Source organism: Panthera pardus, unplaced genomic scaffold (genome assembly GCF_024362965.1).
Source record: "Panthera pardus isolate Hobbes unplaced genomic scaffold, ASM2436296v1 HiC_scaffold_1, whole genome shotgun sequence".
Lineage (NCBI taxonomy): Eukaryota > Metazoa > Chordata > Mammalia > Carnivora > Felidae > Panthera > Panthera pardus.
Window position 1 is genome coordinate 89,114,272 of NW_026526654.1, and position 7,262 is coordinate 89,121,533.

The following is a 7,262-nucleotide window of genomic DNA, read 5'->3' on the forward strand; positions in this document are numbered from 1 at the left end:
AATCTTTCACCTGCCAACAGGTATTATACCAGTATGTACTCCCAATAAAAATACACAAGAGTATTTACTTACTGCCTTGCCAAATGCACTGTGTATTACCAACCTTTTTGATCTTTGTCCATTGACTAGATTAAAGTGTGTGTGTGTGTGTGTGTGTGTGTGCCTTTGATATACTTTTGCTTGATGTTCCTCTTATTTTGAAAGAGGTAGAACATATTTGTGTATGCTTAATATTCATTTGAATAGCCTTAAAAAGCAATGGTCCTAATATTATGCACTTTTCGAGTGGCGGCCCCTAAGGGAATCCCAGAAGATTTCCATTCGCTTCTCACTCTTCAACTTCTCCTTCCTGCTCAGCTAAAGTGAATTGTTTAACTGGGCTGATGGCCAGATAACAGATTACCGCGAACAGACTGCTTCAGTGTTTTTGACAAATTCCATAGGAAGTGAATACTCCGCTCAGGATGTTGCAAGGACACAGCCAGGCCCGGCTTCAGTGCGTCCGTGGTCATTGCTGGGTGTGATTGGAGTGCATTGAGGGAACAAATACCACATTCCTTCGAAGTTTCCTTCTTCGCACTTGGCACGTTATGTGTCCCTTGGTAAATCTAAACACAAATCACGGAGAGAAAGACGCTATCCAGCGTGGCAGACTTCCTCCGAACGTCCTGTGGTCCAAACCATTATTCAGTTGGAAATTTTTAAGGTGGAGTTTATCAAACTCATCCTACGTCTTCCAGATTTTACTTACAAACCACCTTTAAAGCCCCGGTACTTCATTAATATCTTATTTCCACTGGCAAAAATTCAGCATAATATAAAAAAAGATCCTTGTGCATGTTTGTAAGTAGTACTATGCTGGCGTTATTAACCATTAATTATATCGTTTTCCATCAGTAAAGAACTTTTCCTTAGTAAGAGAATTTCAGTTTGCAAAAATGGCAGCTTAAAGTTACGGGGCAAAATGTGCTTATTCATTGTAGAAAGGAAGAAACATTCTATTGTTGTTGAACATTGAGATGAAATACATAGGGCCCACGGTTAAAGGGAACACATTAGCTTGAATGGCAACTTTGTTTTTCTTTTGCAACTCACATCAGACAATTGAAAACTGTTTTCACCATCAAACATACTTTAGAAAGCTCCAGAAGGAAAGCCTGCTGCATTTACCGATAGTTTTGCTGACCGTGTCTTTCCTCCCGATGTTCTGAGGTTTTTTTATTTTTTCCTTTCTTGTTAGAAAATGTCCTTTATCCACTCTTTTAGGGTTAGGTCAACTGGCGACATATTTTCTTGTTTCCTTCGTCTGAGAATGTCTTCCTTTCCCCTTTTGCTCTGAAAGATATTTTAGGTATGTCTAAATTCGAGGTATAATGCTATTTTGGATGTAGGATTCTAGATTGATAGCTGTTCTTTCAGCATGTGACAAAGAGCGTGTCACTTCCTTCCAGCCTGCATGGTCTCTGATGACAATCTGTTGTCATTCTATTTTCCTTCTAGACACCAGGTGTTTTTCTCTGACTGCTTTCAACATGTTTTCTCTGATTGCTTTTCAGAAGTTTAATTATGATATGTGTTGGCTTGGATTTCCTTGGGTTTACCTGGTTTGTGGTTCACTCAGATTCTTTTTTTTTTTTTTTTTTTTTTTTTTTTGAGAGGGAGAGAGGGAGAGAGAGCTGGGGAGGCACAGAGAAAGGGAGACACAGAATCCGAAGCAGGTTCCAGGCTCCAAGCTGTCAGCACAGAGCCCCGCGTGGGGCTCGAACTCACGAACAGTGAAATCATGACCTGAGCCGAAGCCAAAGGCTCAACTGACTGAGCCACCCAGGTGCCCCGCGCTCAGATTCTTGAGCATGCAGGTTCATTTCTCTTGCCAAAGTTTTGAGTTCCTGGCCATTGTTTCATTGGTTGCTTTTTCATCCCTGCCCCACTTCTCATCTCCTTACAGTTCTCCGAGGACACAAGTATTACATCTTTTGTTATCCCCGAGGCTCTGTTCCTTCCCCACCCCCATCTCTGTGCAGTTGTTCAGGTTGGATAATTTCTATTGTTCTATCTTTTAGTTCACAGGTTCTTTCCTCTGTCCTTCCATTCTACTCTTGAGCCCATCCACCGAGCTCTTTATTTTAGTTATCGTATTTTTTAGTTCAAAAAGTTCCGTTTCATTCTTCTTTATATCTTCTACTTTTTTGCTGAAGCTTTCATTTTTTAAGAAGCGTGGTTGCTCTTTGAAGCGTTTATTATCTTAGACAAGTCTGATATCTCAGTGTTGTCGTCTATTGATTTTTTTTTAAAGATCTTACTGTTTCTTGTTGTGATAAATGATACTCCCCTGAAACCTGGCCATTTTGCATCATGATCCGAGACTTTGGATCTTCTGTGTGGCTGTCATTGACACTGCTCTGGTAGGAAAGAGGGCCATACTGCCTCCTTATTGCCTGGTGGAGATAGAAGCCGCCACTTGGCCTCTTTGGATGCTCAGGGACAGAGAAGTCTCATCGTTACTGCTGAGCAGGGGTGCAGTACCTGCCGTCCAAGCTGTGTCCGCTGACGTCACGTCAGGGTGGCCGCATTAACACCAAGCAGTCCTGTCGCCGGCAGGAGGCCTTCTCTGACACCACCCTAGTGACAGAGAGAAAAGGGTGCCTCATTATGGTGACATAGGTATCGAAGTCCAGTGTCCCCACGTTTTCCACTTAGACTGCCAAGTTGGGGAAGGCGTTGGGACAGCCAACGGGGATGAACATCTCAGCATCCTGCTAGGAGTTCTCTGAAATCACCCCAGCAGGAAGCCTCATCTCAGTCTTGCGAGGGTAGAACTCCAGGCTCCCCCACTCTGCCTTTGCTGGCATGGCATTTTTGGATAAGTATATGGTGCCACCGTTTTTTCTGTGGCAGTTGGCTGGAGTAGAGCAGTTATGGTGTAAAAGCCGTCTTGCTAGTCTACCCTATTCTTTCTCCTTTGGTGGAGAGAGCAGATCCTCGTTGGGACCCTTTTTGTCTGTGCTTGTTGGCATCCCAATTTGCTGACTTCTTTAGCTTCAAGTCTGGATCATTGAGGCAGAAGGAAAACCAGGGAATTCACCACTGTGTCATTCCTTGGGTACGAGGTCCCTAGCTGTTCTTCCTCCTCCTTTCCTCCTTTCAGTGTCTTTTGTTTCTTTTATATATAACGTCTAAGAGTTTTACTTGTACTTAGTGGAAGGAATAGGGAAAAGTATGCCTACGCCATCTGGAAGAGGAAGTGGGTTGCAATTGAAATTTCAGTTTCAACCAATGAAAACTCGGTATTCAGTTCCTCGGTCACGCCAGCCACATTTCACATGCTCAGTAGCGACGTGTGGTTAATGGCTGCCATATTGGATAGCTCAGATCCGAGAGAACAGTTCTCTAGTTTTGCATTAATCCCCGCATGGACAAACATCTTGCTGAATTTTAAGATAGGTAAGTTGCCCTTCATCCCTTACGTGTCATTTACACTTGGGCAAGGGAGAGACCACATTATTCCTCAAGGAGCAGAGTTAGCTAAAAATCTACAGTGCGTCCCAACTTGTCTTTGGTTCATCAGCATCATTGCCTATTCCTTTGCTGCTTTGCTGCTCTGACTATGTGGTACTTCCCAGCATCGCTGTTTTCCTATTTCTTGAAGCTGGTGCCTAATGTCTCCAAAAGGATCATGACAGTTTGTAGAAATAAGACAAGAATAGCAGATACGTAGCACATCTACCACAGCAATCTCTTACTTTTCTTGCCAGACGTCACTAATCAATCAAGATACACCTTCCAGCTGAACCCAGACTCGGCCTCAAAATCCAACTCAGTGCTTGGAGTAAATCTTATCGATTGATCAAACTAGGTACTTGAGATAATACCTAGTTGCCACTCTCGGCGTAATAACGCCAACCTCTTAACTTCCTCTCTTTCTCCTTTGACCTTATCGTCCCTTACCTCTTGTGAAAGCCTCGACACTCATTTATTTCTTTCCACTGGCCTCTAACTCCTACACCAACAGGATTAAAGGTGTCTACATTTTCCCTGTCTCTAAAAATGAACTGGCTTTAATTGATGCCTCTGTCTCTTTTGTTTTTAAATTTCTGAAGCAGGACCATATACGTGAAAGAGTCTTAGGTAGGGAGTCTGGGGTTTTTTGATTCTAAAGCCCAGCTTTGTATAACTTTGGGTAAGTTAGAACTTCTGCAGATTTATTAGTAACATGGGTCAGAGAGAGTCCAATTTTTAAATTCTTCTTAAGAATGAGTGGCTTCTAAGAGTTGTCTCAGAGGCTGCTAGGGCAAGAGGGCCTCTGCCCCCTGCTTCTGTCATATATTAGCTGTGCTTTTATCTTGCATGAGATTTCCCAAAAAAGCAGTCTAAACAAAACAAGTTTTAAGACCACTGGTTTCAATGATGAGTACTGTCTTTTCTTTTTTGTTTAAAGCTAATTTTAAATTTTATAGACAATAAATGTGTATAGTTTTTAAAAAGTTGTATGACTAAAAAAAAAGTCTCTGTCCATCTCTTGCCATTTCTTGCTCCCCAAACACAACCCCCATGTCTTCCATGTTATTTCTTCTAGCATTTCCATCATTTGTAATAAACTTTTAATGCTATTGCTTGACTTACTTATTTCCACTGTTTTTTATCAATAGCATTTCCTGCTGATTCTCTTACAGTCCTCTTCCCAACCTCTGTTTCCTAATAGAGTTCGATCACAATTTTTAAATCAATTGTCAATGGAAATATTACTACTAAGACTACGCTAAGTAGCCTTGGAGCCGAACACTATATTGTGACTGTGTTTCTCTTCTTATAGAAATTTTGTCCCCTCTTGTTCTTAATAACTACCTCATCTTTCCATTTGCTTTGTTTTCTTTGAACCTACAGGTGTTTTTGTCTGTCCATCCGCCCTTTTCTCCTCCCTCCCTTCCTTTCTCCCTCCCTCGCTCCCTTCCTTCTTCCCTTCCTTCCTTCCTTCCTTCCCAGTCACTGCAACAGATCTGCCAAATGCCAGCCTGTGTTCCAGGAGCACAAATGCTTTGTCCACCTCCTCCCAGTCTGCACCGGCTGCTCTCCAAACCCGACAAGCGGCTGTCGTCTTGGGAGTTCTCTTTGTCACTTTCCTGTGCCGGATCCCATTTTTGCCAAAAGCTGTGTCTTCGTTTTGCAGGATTTATACCTAAAAAACGTTCAGAGTCCTTGCTTGTCTGAAAATACCCCTTTGGTACTTGATTGAAAATATGGGTACGCATAAAATTCCAGGATGAAAATTCACACGCATTTGGAAGGCGTTCATCCTTTGTTTCCTGCTTCAGCTGTTGCTGTCAGCAGTCTGATGCCGTTGGGATTCTCAGTCCTGTATGAGTGGCCTTCTATCTCTGTCTCTGGAAGGATTTAGAGTCATGTCTGTATACCCAGCGCTCTCCACTTGATGATGACGTTCCTTGATATATGCTGTTTTTCATTGATTATCCTGAACACACGGAGCTTTCAACCTAGAGGCTTGTGCCCTTCAGTTCTGGGAAGTTTCCTTGTGTTACTGTGAATTTTATTCACTTTGTTCTCGAACTCCCATATGTTGGGACTCCTCAATTTATCCTCCGATTTTCTTGTTTATATGCTGTCATGTCTTTTGATTCCACTTTCTAGAAGAGTTCATTGACATTATCTTGCAGATTTCATATTAAACTTTGGGGGGGGGAGGAGCAAGCAATATCTTTTTAATTCCCAAGAGTTCATTCTTAATCTCTAAGAAACCTTTTCTTGTTTTATGTCTTCAGTATTAGTGTTTTTTTCTAATGTTTATTTTTGACACAGAGAGACAGAGCATTAGTGGGGGAGGGGCAGAGAGAGAGGGAGACACAGAATCCAAAGCAGACTCCAGGCCCCCAGTTGTCAGCACAGAGCCCAACGTGGGGCTTGAACTCATGGACCACGAGATCATGACCTGAGCCAAAGTCGGACGCTCAACCGACTCAGCCACCCGGGTGCCCCTCAGTATTAGTGTTTATTAGCCCTCTTATTATTTTCAGGGTTTTCTGTGGTTTCCCAAGCTGTCTCTGGATGCCTTTTTGCTGCTTGCTTCTTTGTTTTCCTCTATTCTTTCTCTTTCATGTTGGAAGCTTTCCTTCTGACTCTGGCCATCTTTTTTTTTTTTTTTTTTTTTTTTTTTTTAAGTAGCTTTAGAGGCACCTGGTGGCTCAGTCAGTGGAGCATGCGATTCTTGATCTTGGAGTTGTGAGTTCAGGCCCCACAATGGGTGCAGAGACTGCTTAAAGTCTTTAAAAGCAAGTCCCCCTTAATGAAATATAATTCACATAAATCCATAAAATCCACCCATTTAAAGTCCAAAATTAACGTTTTTAGGATATTCACAGTTGCACAAACGTCACCATAATTTCGTAACATTTTAATTGTCATCGCGAGGGAAACCCTGTTCCCTTTGGCGATCACTCCCATTTTTTGTCCCCATTCAGGTGCCCACGCTCGGCAATCACTAATCTGCTTCCTGTCTCTACGGCTTTGCCTGTTCCGGACATTTCATGCTAATAGAGTCATACAATCTATGGCTTTTGGTGACTGGCTTCTTTCACTCAGCGTAATGCTTTAAACGTTCATCCATGTTGTAGTACGTGTCATTCCTTTGCATTGCAAATAATGTTGCATTATGCAGATTTACCCCATTTTATTTATCCTGTTTATCTATCAGTTGATGAACATTTGGGTTATTTCTACTTTTTGGCTGTTTAGAATAATACTGCTATGAGCATTCGTGAACAAGTTTTTGTGTGGAAGTGTGGTTTCATTTCTTTTGGGTATGTGCTGGTGGTGGAAAGGCTGATGCAAACGGTAAGTCTGTAATTGACCTTTGGTGGAACTGCCAGACTGTTTTCCAAGCCACTGCGGGTTTCACGTTCCCACCGGCAACGTATGAGGGCTCCAGCTCCTTTGCAATGTCATCAATACCTGTTACTATCCATCATTTTTATTATAGCCATCCTGGCAGGTGTGGAGTAGTATCGTTGTGGGTTTGATTTGTAGTTCCCTAGTGACTAAGGATGTTAGCCTCTTTTCACGTGCTTAGTGGCCATCTTTTTATCTTCTTTGGAGAAGCGTCTCTTCAAATTTCTCGCCCATTTTAAAATTGGACTATTGCTTTTTTCTTATTGAGTTGTAAGAGTTCTTTATTATATTCTAGAGACAAGAGCCTTATCAGAAATACGGTTTGCAGATACCTTCCATTCTGGGAAATGTGTTGTCTTTTC